The 11,807-nt window shown below is 35.7% G+C and overlaps 1 protein-coding gene across 2 annotated transcripts in view; it reads left to right on the plus strand.

Moving 5' to 3' along the window:
• The window catches only part of nes (lysophosphatidylcholine acyltransferase 3 protein nessy), a 478,088-nt gene extending 467,980 nt beyond the window's left edge, over positions 1-10,108 (plus strand). The window contains exon 10 of one of the 2 annotated variants that reach the window (XM_067140683.2): positions 7,014-10,108. The gene's annotated coding sequence lies outside the window, so the exon portion shown is untranslated. The remainder of the gene's footprint in view (positions 1-7,013) is intronic. The other variant, XM_067140682.2, reaches the window with a different exon arrangement.
• Positions 10,109-11,807: the final 1,699 nt, after the last annotated feature.

Genomic DNA, 11,807 nt, shown 5'->3' on the forward strand with positions numbered 1-11,807 from the left:
TTCAGATATGGTACTGTATCCCAACCCATTGTCTTTAGTATTTCCCCAGAAATCTGATCAATTCCAGCCGCTTTTCTAGTTTTCAACTTTTGTATCTTATTGTAAATTTCATTGTTATCATACGAAAATTTTATTACCTCTTTGGCCTTAGTCTCTTCCTCTATCTCGACATTATCCTTGTAACCAACAATCTTTACATACTGCTGACTGAATACTTCTGCCTTTTGAACCTCACATACACACTCCCCTTGTTCATTAATTATTCCTGGAATGTCCTTCTTGGAACCTGTTTCTGCCTTAAAATACCTATACATACCCTTCCATTTTTCACTAAAATTTGTATGACTGCCAATTATGCTTGCCATCATGTTATCCTTAGCTGCCTTCTTTGCTAGATTCAATTTTCTAGTAAGTTCCTTCAATTTCTCCTTACTTCCACAGCCATTTCTAACTCTATTTCTTTCCAGTCTGCACCTCCTTCTTAGTCTCTTTATTTCTCTATTATAATAAGGTGGGTCTTTACCATTCCTTACCACCCTTAAAGGTACAAACCTGTTTTCGCATTCCTCAACAATTTCTTTAAACCCATCCCAGAGTCTGTTTACATTTTTATTTATTTATTTATTTTATTTATTTATTAGAAATAGGTTTGTTATAATTACTGTCATGCAGGTGATAAACAGGATTTTTAAAAATAGTTTGAGTGGTAGTTTATTTCAACAAATTTCTAATAAAATAAGGATTCCCCTGAAGATAGCAACAATGAAAAGGGATAATTTTAATCACCGAAGACCAAGCTCGATAGCTGCATTTGCTTAGGTGCGGCCAGTATCCAATATTCGGGAGATAGTGGGTTCGAACCCCACTGTCGGCCGCCCTGAAGATGGTTTTCCATGGTTTCCCATTTTCACACCAGGCAAATGCTGGGGCTGTACCTTAAGGCCACGGCTGCTTCCTTACCACTCCTAGCCATTTCCTATCCTATCGTCGCCATAAAACCTATTCGTGTCGGAGCAGAGTAAAACAAATTGTAAAAAAAAAAAAAAAAAAAAAAAAATTATCCGAAGATAAAAAATGCATTGTAAATAGACATTTGGAGGGTTACATGGTGGATACCACTGTTAACCCTTCACAGTGCACATAGATATTTTGTAACACTTACATGGTCGGGAGGTCTCATAGATGGATTATTATTATTATTATTATTATTATTATTATTATTATTATTATTATTACTATTATTATTATTATTATTATTATTATTATTGACAGTCAAATGTTAACAAGCCATTACTTTGGAAACAGCCTGTATATTTCGACAATACTATGAATTGTTCATTACTTTTCAGGATCATCACTGCTGAAGAACCTTCAGGAGTAGTATCATACACTACTAGCCATGCGTCTTGTTGGGTGTGCTATTTACCAACTGGTTAGCCCAACTTAGCGCACTGGGGCGAAATGCTGGCAACCAGGAATGTGTTAGCTGGAAAATTTATAATGTCCAATAACGGACCATTTATATTGGTATTATAAATTTACTAATTCGGGACAAATATTTCAGGTTCCCTATGGGGAATCAACATCTGTATCATTCTTGATAATGCCCTGAAGTTGGTGTCGACATGTAGTGAAAATTTACCCATGGTAGATAATAATTGTGTTCTGAGCTTTGATGTAATGCACATAAACAGCAATATTGTTTATGATTTTGGAATAGATCAAATTCTTGGTCCCCATTCGAAAGTTCAGGTCACACTAATCGGAGGACTGTATGCTCAGTGGAAACAGCCCATATATTTCGATTTCGTTAAGACTATGAATCGTTCATTACTTTTCCAGATCATCACCGCTGAGGAACCTTCACGAGTTAAAGTATTAGCCACTTTTTCTGATTTAGGAGGCTGCAGGACACTGTGGTTGGAACACAGAATATTAGCATAGAACACATGTGTTATTAATTATACAGACTCTTTGATTGATGTGTTGAAGAAAGGCACTGGTGAAATGAAACTTTGCAACAAACTTGATCCTTCTTTTCTTACTGTAAAAGGGAACGAAAGAAAACGTGTTGGACCAAAAGTATATACTCTACATTTATGAACAGCTTTTTTAAACAGCTGTTAGAATGAAGGCTTTATTATCATAATTCATTATCAGTATAGCAAAATGATGTGGCAGTAGCATGCATTAAGCTAGACCAGAAAGCGTTGTAGCTTAATTACAGAAGCGCTGCCCAGTGGTATCTGGCTCATGATGTCTCGCATCGCTTCAGCGAGGCGACACATTCCAGGCTGCTGTGGGCTAGCCCCTGCTATATGGTTGTGTAAATACCTCCCACAAAAATTCTCAAAATATACATATTACCGGTAATTGCTCATAATAAATCACTGCTTTCTTCCTCCTCAGCTTTTGTTGTAGTATTAGTATAATGTTCACCTTCCATTTTGTTCTTCCCTGTCTTTCACATCACTCAAATGTTCTTCAAACCACTCTGTAATCCTCCTCCTTATTCTTCTTATTCTTATTCTTCGCGTTTACCCCGCATTGCCGCAGGGTTCATGGTTTTTCATGCCAATAGCTACTTCCATCAATCAAGGGCATTCATCATGAAAAGAGACATTTGTGTGTCGCATGTCTCGTTTTTTAGCCAGTCAAGCCACAGCTTCCTTGGTCGCTCATGCGGCCAAAGTCTTATCTCGGTTGAGCTGCTGGGCAGTAATTGTGTCTTGATAATTCATGTCTCCTACTGGTAAACAAAATTAGAGAAATGAAGATGTATGTTTTCGAGTCTAATCCCTATTTATCTTCATATTGTGATCTTTCCTACTTTTAAAGAATCCACTCAAACTTATTCGTCTACGGGTGTCATTCCATGCCATCTCTCCACTGACAGCTTGGAACATACCCCCTATATTTTTCACTTTAAAATTTTTTAAAATGAATAGTCCACCTTTTCAATACAATATGGTTTTTATTTACATAAAAAAACGTTACATTATTAATGTTTTTGTGGGACATTTTAATTTTAAAGATTTTATAAGGATACAAATACACAGGATCCTGAATGTTTTGATCATTGAGTATAGGAACTACGGCTGATGATGCCCAAAATGTGAGCAAAACCTGTCCCGTTAATACATTAATAATTTAAAGCATATTATATAAATAAAAACCATATTGTATTGAAAAAGTGGACTATTCATAAAAAGAAAAAGTTTTAAGTGAAAAATATAAGTTGCTCAATACTGACCCAAAAATGAGATTTACGACTTGTAATACATACCACCTAGTCAAGCAGCTCGTCTCCTTTCACCCAAGTCTTGCCAGCCCAAACTTTGCAACATTTTTGTAATGCTACTCTTTTGTCGGAAATCACCCAGAACAAATCAAGCTGCTTTTCTTTGGATTTTTTCCAGTTCTTTAATCAAGTAATCCTGGTGAGGGTCCCATACAGTGGAACCATACTCTAGTTGGGGTCTTACCAGAGACTTATATGCCCTCTCCTTTACATCCTTACTACAACCGCTAAATACCCTCATAACCATGTGCAAAGATCTGTACCCTTTATTTACAATCATATTTATGTAATTACCCCAATGAAGACTTTCCTTATGTTAACACCAAGTTACAATGATCCCCAAAAGGAACATTACCCCATCAGTGCAGTAAATAAAACTGAGAGGACTTTTCCTATTTGTGAAATGGACAGCCTGACTTTTAACCCCGTTTATCATCATACCATTGCCTACTGTCCATCTGACGACATTATCAACGTCATTTTGCAGTTGCTCACAATCTTGTAAGTTATTTATTACTCTGTACAGAATAACATCATCTGCAAAAACCCTTATCTCTGATTCCACTTCTTTACATATATCATTTATATATGCAGGGTGAAGCGAAATTTGCGCACTCGGGCGTCACAGCGCGACTCCTCACATGCCGCCATAAAAAAAATGTCTCTCACAAAAGATCGCCCTGCGAGTATATCCGACAGAAAAAGAACATTGAAGAGTGGCAATCTGGCAACACTGTAACCACATATAGGATAACTACCTTTGTCAGCACGTATTAGTCATGCTGTGCAGTTGGTGCAGTGGATAGAGTTTTGGGTTAGCATGCAGGAGGTCGAGGGTTCGATCCTGGGTTGAGGCGCTTTTTTATTTGCTAATTTCCATCGGACATTACATACTGTAATACAGTAAGGCACTGTTTCTTAGATCACATGTATCCTACATTTACAAAATTTAATAACGCTGAACGTGTTGTAATGATCTAGTAGATGAAATGGTGCGAATAAATTCACGCTCATGTCGTGGAAAGGGCATCTTTCAAAGCTAACCAATGAAAACGAATGTTCGTCATATTCTAGGATCATAGTATGTAAGTGCAAATGGTTTCTAGAGGACCCGCTCCAATCGCTGTTGACGATTAAGATGCCAGGTACCATACCACCTGGACTAAATTTACGAAATAAAAAACATACGCCTCAACCCAGGATCGACCCCTCGACCTCCTGCATGCTAACCCAAAACTCTATCCACTACACCAACTGTACAGCACAACTGATATGTGCTGACAGAGGTAGTTACCCTACATGTGGTTACAGTGTTGCCAGATTGCCACTCTCAACGACCTTTTTCTCCAGGATATACTCGCGGGACGAACTTTCGTGAGATACATTTTTTTATTGGTGGCATATCAAGAGTCGCACTGCGACACCCGAGTGCGCGAATTTTGCTTCACCCTGTATAAGAAAACATAAAGGTCCAATAATACTGCCTTGAGGAATTCCCCTCTTAATTATTACAGAGTCAGATAAAGCTTTGCCTACTCTAATTCTCTGAGTTCTGTTTGCTAGAAATATAGCCACCCATTCAGTCACTCTTTTGTCTCTCTGCACTCATTTTTGCCACTAGTCTCCCGTGATCAACCCTATCAAATTTCTTAGATAGGTCAATCGTGATACAGTTCATTTGACCTCCTGAATCCAGGATATCTGCTTATCTTGCTGGAATCCTGCAAATTGAGCTTCAGTGGAATAATCTTTCCTTTCCTTTCCTTTCCTTTCCTTTCCTTTCCTTTCCTTTCCTTTCCTTTCCTTTCCTTTCCTTTCCTTTCCTTTCCTTTCCTTTCCTTTCCTTTCCTTTCCTTTCCTTTCCTTCTATCGAACCAGTTATTAATTTCACAAACATGTCCAATATAATCAGAAAGAATGCTTTCCCAAAGCTTACATGGAATGCATATCAAACTGACTAGCCTGTAATTTTCAGCTTTATGTCTATCACCCTTTCCTTTATACTATACAGGGGCTACTATCGCAACTCTCCATTCATTTGGTATAGCTCCTTCATGCAAACAATAATCAAATAAGTACTTCAGATATGGTACTATATCCCAAGCCATTGTCCTTAGTATATTCCCCGAAGCCTTATAAATTCCAGCTGGTTTGTAGTTTTCAACTTTTGTATCTTACTGTAAATGTCATTGTTATCATAGGTGAACTTTAATACTTATTTTGTATTAGTCACCTCCTCTATCTAGACATTATCCTTGTAACCAACAATCTTTACATACTGCTGACTGAATACTTCTGCCCTTTTGAAGATCCTCGCATACACACTCCCCTTGATCATTAATTATTCCTGGAATGTCCTTCTTGGAACCTGTTTCTGCCTTAAAATACCAAACATACTCTTCCATTTTTCACTAAAATTTGTATGACTGCCAATTATGCTTGCCATCATGTTATCCTTAGCGGACTTCTTTGCTAGATTCAATATCCTAGTTAATTCCTTCAATTTCTCCTTACTTCCACAGCCATTTCTAACTCTGTTTCTTTCCAACCTGCGGCTCCTTCTTAGTCTCTTTACTTCTCTGTTATAATACAGTGGGTCTTTACCATTCCTTACCACTTTTAAAGGTACAAACCTGTTTTCACATTCCTCAACAATTTCTTTAAACCCATTCCAGAGCATGTTTACGTTTTTATTTAATGTTTTTCACTGATCATAGTTCCTTTTTTTAAACTCCCTCATGCCTGTTTAATCAGCCATATGGTACTGCCTAATAGTCCTACTTTTAAGACTTTCCTTTCTGTCACATTTATTTTTAACTACGACAAAAACAGCTTCGTGATCACTAATACCATCTATTACTTCAGTCTCTTTATAGAGCTCATCTGGTTTTACCCGCACCACGTCCAGAATATTTGTCCCTCTAGTTGGTTCCATCACTTTCTGAATCAGCTGTCCTTCCCTTATTAACTTATTTGCCATTTGTTAGTCATGCTTCCTGTCATTCGCATTACCCTCCCAATTGACATTTGGTAAATTGAGATCACCCGCTACAATCACGTTCCTTTCCGTATGGTTTCCGACATCAAATAATTCTGAATCAGCGTCAGCACTACCCTTTCCCAGTCTGTACACTCCAAAGACCTCAAGTTGTCTATTATCTTTAGAGATGAGCTTTACACCTAGAATTTCATGTTTGTCATCTTTAACTTTTTTGTAGCTTAAAAATTCTTCTTTCACCAGAATTAATACTCCCCCTCCCACCATTCCTATCCTATCTCTACTATACACACTCTAGTTCCGTGAGAATATTTTTGCATCCATTATATCATTTCTCAGCCATGATTCAACTCCTATTACAATATCTGGTAAGTGTATATCTATTAAATTACTTAATTCTATTCCTTTCTCTACAATACTTCTACAGTTCAGCACTAACATTTTTATGTCATCCCTACTTGACTTCCAGATCCCTTTACCCTTATCACCCTCCCTAGACCACCCTGTTTTCCTGAATGTACCTACCTATAACCCTACTAAACAAAATTTCCTTACTTATATATACCACTGCAGCACAGATCCCTATCTCCTACCCACCTGTTAGTTTCCCCACATACCCATTCCATAGCCTCATTTAAATCACCTTCACCATGTTTTTATTTACTTGTTATCATGTTGTTGAAATATTAATTGAACTATTCTCTCTTATTCTAGAGCATTGCTGGATTGGTGCTCAAGTCTTGTACACAGATTCTTCATCACAGAAAGCTGCAGAAGCTTAGAAATGTTATTATTGAATTTTGAATGCTAAATGTGGTTCTTCTCTTAGCTAAAAATGAAAGGAACAGCAATTGACTTTGTATGAGATGTCATAAGTTTACAAATATCATTTTTCAGTCATTCCCACTTGTTAACTCTGTTACTTAATTCAGAGGTGTTCTTTGGTTTGTAAAGGATGGACGTTAAATAATATGAAGTGTAGTACATAAATAAGTGGCAGCAGTACACAATTGTGTATACCGGTATGTATTATTGTATACTTCATATAGTATATTCAAGTGTGTATTTCCATCATTCCATTTTTAAGTATTGTTACATGCTATATTTTTTGTAAATTAATTAAATTTGTGCTTTTGTTTTAGCATGTATAGAGTGGTGCATAATTTACACAAGAATTCTTAATAGTTTGAAATACTTTAGCACAAAGTTGCACTTTTGTAGACATATTATAAAAAATATTGTATACTAAAATGGTCTAGGAACATAGTTTGGAATTTTAGAGTAAAAATTCTGGAGGGCAGATCATATATATATATATGGCTTATAAGTAAATAAGTGAAATTTTAACATAAGGGTTAATGGTATTGTGTTTGTTTTATGCATCTAAATAGCTATTTGTCCTCTTATGATGGAGCATGGTACAATCAACAAACATATATGATTTGTGATTATTGGCACTTAATTATACTGTATGTATCAATTATAGTAATCCTAGAAAAGTTGATGCTACTTGAAAAAAAAGTAGAGAATTCTGTGCACGAAGTAATAATAGATGCCTAGATTAAGCATAACTTCCTGTGTCCCGACAAGAAGTTTGGTTTAGGAAGAAGTAAGCCTGGATAAAGAATTGTATTAGCAAAATACAAAAACTGTTCAGTGAAGACAAAAGATATGCTTGTAACAGCAGTTGCTATTTGCTTTTATGATCCGTTATATTTCATTTTAATTTTGATGGTTCTTTCTTTCTTTCTTTCTTTTTTTTTTGACTTAAAATAATATGAGTGGGTTACAACAGGCTACAATTGTGATTAATTTGGGGAGCAGATTTGTCCTAAAGTGTCTCTGACTTCTTGTGTGAATTGTGTTTCAGCTCTTATTTGAACACACGTTGGATTATGTGAGGTACAGGCAACAACTGTGAAGTTTACCAGCTATGCTGCAAGTATAAAATGAAAACTGCTCACTGTTCATATGTACTTAGGGAATTTAAGGAATTACTTAATATTGCATCATAAATGGGTATTGGGGTAAGGTACCTACTGGATATAGTACTGAATTGTTGTTGTTGTTGTTGTTATTATTATTATTATTATTATTATTATTATTATTATTATTATTATTATTATTATTATTATTATTATTATTATTATTATTATTATTATTATTATTAAGTTGGTATAATAATGAAAATGCCAGATTGTGAATCCTTATTAATTTAATATTGCCAAATGTGATGGACAATATATATAATAACTTACACAGTTTCATAACCTACAACGAAAAGGCATGCACATTACACTCACATACATACATACATACATACATACATACATACATACAGAACATGTTAAACTGAAGCCCATTCAAGAAAGCACCACATTTTTAAAATGGACATATGTAAACTAGTTTCACTATAGCACAAGTATGCATATTCCGTCCGCAGAGAATGCTTTAGACTGCTGTTCAAACCACTGAACTGTAGAAGTTGCACATCATTCTCCTAAATTATTATATAGTTATATACTTTCATTAATTTATTCAAGACTGTAATATCCATGCCTGAAATATTTTATAGAGTTGGTTTGCTTTTGAGATTTGCACAGCCATATGCTGATGGGTATTACTCCTGACCATTTGTGGACATAATATTTATGACTTCATGAATCTTACTACCCTATGTCCTGACGCTCAGTGTTGGAGAGCAGCATCAGTGTAGTCCTGTATCTTGCTGCACCACCCCCAGTATTGGAGAGCAGCATCAGTGTAGTCCTGTCTCTTTCTGCTTGGCAATATAAAATTGCTTAATTTCCTATACATCACTGCTCATGCTTTCCGTACCTCACATTGCAATGTGATTGGTGATATACCTTATTAGATAGTTTACCCAGCCAGTCAGGTGATCAGTTGCATGAAAAATAGCCTAGTATTTTACTTAGTAATGAAGACCTGGTAAGGAAAGTGAAACTATTAAATAACATGAAATCGAAGAAACACTTCTAACATGCTTGCTGATATCTCATAAGATGAAAGATTTTTATCTTATAAATATATTAACCTTTACACTGCAACATTCATCTTTAGTCCAATGTGATTTTTTTTTTCCCTTCCATTGTGATATTCGACTTTAGTTCACTTTCAAGGAAATACTTCATAGTTTGCTGTGTTACTATACTTTACTCCCTGTATGAGGAAAGCGGTTTTTTGGCAGCACTGTGTTGCTGGGTCACTTGCTAGAGGAGTTTGATTGGCTATTAAGCTTGTGCGTTTCCCCTGCTGTGTTGTTGTGTTGTGGAACAACTCTTTCTTTTTATGTAGGTCTATGTGTTTGTATTCTAATATGCTGTCCTTACATAACAGAGCCTGAGATAATTTTCCTTTATATATTGTTGTTCTTCAGATAATAAATTACAACTCTCAGTCCAACCTATAGTCAACAATAAGCACATTATTTGCTCTGGCAAGTTCGAATTTCCCAATGAAATATGCGTGGTACATAAAAAACCCGATTTGGAAACATTCATTTTTTGCCTCGTAATTGGATTCTTTCATGAATGGGTCTATAAGTAGTTGTGGAGCGTAAGGGTTAAAATAATTTCTTATGCCATTTCCAGGTTGGCATCCCAGTGTATAAAAATCATACTGTTTGTGTGAGATGGAGAAAACAAGCAGAATTACTCTGTGTAAAGAGAAAGAGTTCTGACTGAGTTGTTCAGTTGGTTAGGTACTTGCCTTGTGTGCTGAAAGATACAGGATCAATTCCTGATACAATAGGTTGGCATCTAAGAGTTGCTGCTATTTTATTAAAATTGAAAAATGGGTTTCTGGACCATTCTTTGCTCAGAACTGAAATACTGCCAGAGTCGGAATAAAGTCTATAGAATGAGAAATGTTGTGTGATAACATTAAGTTGTTATAAGATTTTGAAAATACAGCAAGAATTAACAGTACTTAAGCACTGCATTTACTGCTGGGAATTCAACAGGATGAATGAAAAATATGTGGTACATAAAGGAAGCTATGAGAAAATGAAGTGAAACTCTCATTTACAGTTGGATCGGAAGAATATAGATAGAGGGCTTTTTCCTGTCCTGTCATGATCACCATGTCCAATTTTAATAGCAATTTTATATTGTTCCAGACTTTAAAGGAGGATCTGAATATTTAAAAGTAATACTGAATAAATAATCAGAAAGATAATGGTTGGAATTCATAGGAATCATGACTGTGTGCGGGTGAGTGTATGGCCGACATGGAGACAGCACTTGACTTTGTACTGAATTTTTAAAAAAAGACAACAGGAAAAAGAACACTGCGCATGTTTTCAAGAAAATTTACTTTTGCTCCTCAGTAAATAACGAAACATTTAGTAGGATAAGACTAAACTATCTATGTCTCTGTATTGGTAGCCTAATTACAGGATTGTGCATGATAATCATTGTGAAAGAGTATCTATGCTATTTTATGACATACATAACATTAATTTCAAACTCTCTCAACTTCTGGCATTAACATTTTGATGTTGTTTTACTTCTCTGAGATAAGAAATGTGAGATTGCTTGGTGAAACTGAAAGAACCTTTCATGGGCAACTTACTGCTAACTTTATAAAGTTGAAAAATGCATGACTTTTGGAACTTGGAGTGTGATAGCTTCGTGACATTCTCACCAAAATGGCTACAGTTTGAATTGCGACCAGTACATGTGAGATTTCTTAAAGAAAGTTGTTGCTGTGTTTCATTTTCCATAAAGCTAGAGATCCTGCTACTATATTACTGGTCATTTAAAAATGCATGTAAGCTTGCTTGCATGTGTGAATGCATGCAGCTGGTTATGTTTTAGACTCCAATCAACCTTTTGGAATACCTTAATTGTAAAGACCATTGTCAGTAGATTTACTGACATCTTACTGAGTAGGTAATGGAAAGGAACAAATTAGTGACTTGGTGATTTAAAATTGTTTAATATCCTTTACATCACAGTTCATGGATTCTGTACCTCACATTGCGAAGTGATTGATTAAATACCTTGTTAGTTAACCAGCCAGTTAAGTGATCAAGTGCATGGAAAAAGAAAACCTAATTTGTTGCATAGTAATGAAAACCTGGTATATGATTTGATATCTTAATGAGTATTTTGTTCAAGTGAACAAGAGGCTATGTGGTTTGGGTCGCATATCTGTCAGCATGCATTCGGGAGATGGTTGGTTTGAGCCCCACTGTTGGCAGCCCTGAAGGTGGTTTTCTGTGGTTTCCCATTTTCACACCAGGGAGATGCTAGAAGTGTATCTTAATTAAGGCCATGGGCGCTTCATTCCCACTCCTAGCTGCTTTCCTGTCCCATCGTCACTATAAGACCCATCTGTGTTGGTGCAAAAAAAAAAAAAAAAAAAAAAAAAAAAAAAAAAAAAAAAAAAAAAAAAAAAAAAAGCAAATTGTAGAAGAAGTATATATCATTCAGAAAGGAATTGTGGAATATCCTGGCATTGTTTTCTAAAGGATATCAAATGTTT

The sequence above is a fragment of the Anabrus simplex genome, chromosome 2 (assembly GCF_040414725.1).
Source record: "Anabrus simplex isolate iqAnaSimp1 chromosome 2, ASM4041472v1, whole genome shotgun sequence".
In the NCBI taxonomy this organism is placed as follows: domain Eukaryota; kingdom Metazoa; phylum Arthropoda; class Insecta; order Orthoptera; family Tettigoniidae; genus Anabrus; species Anabrus simplex.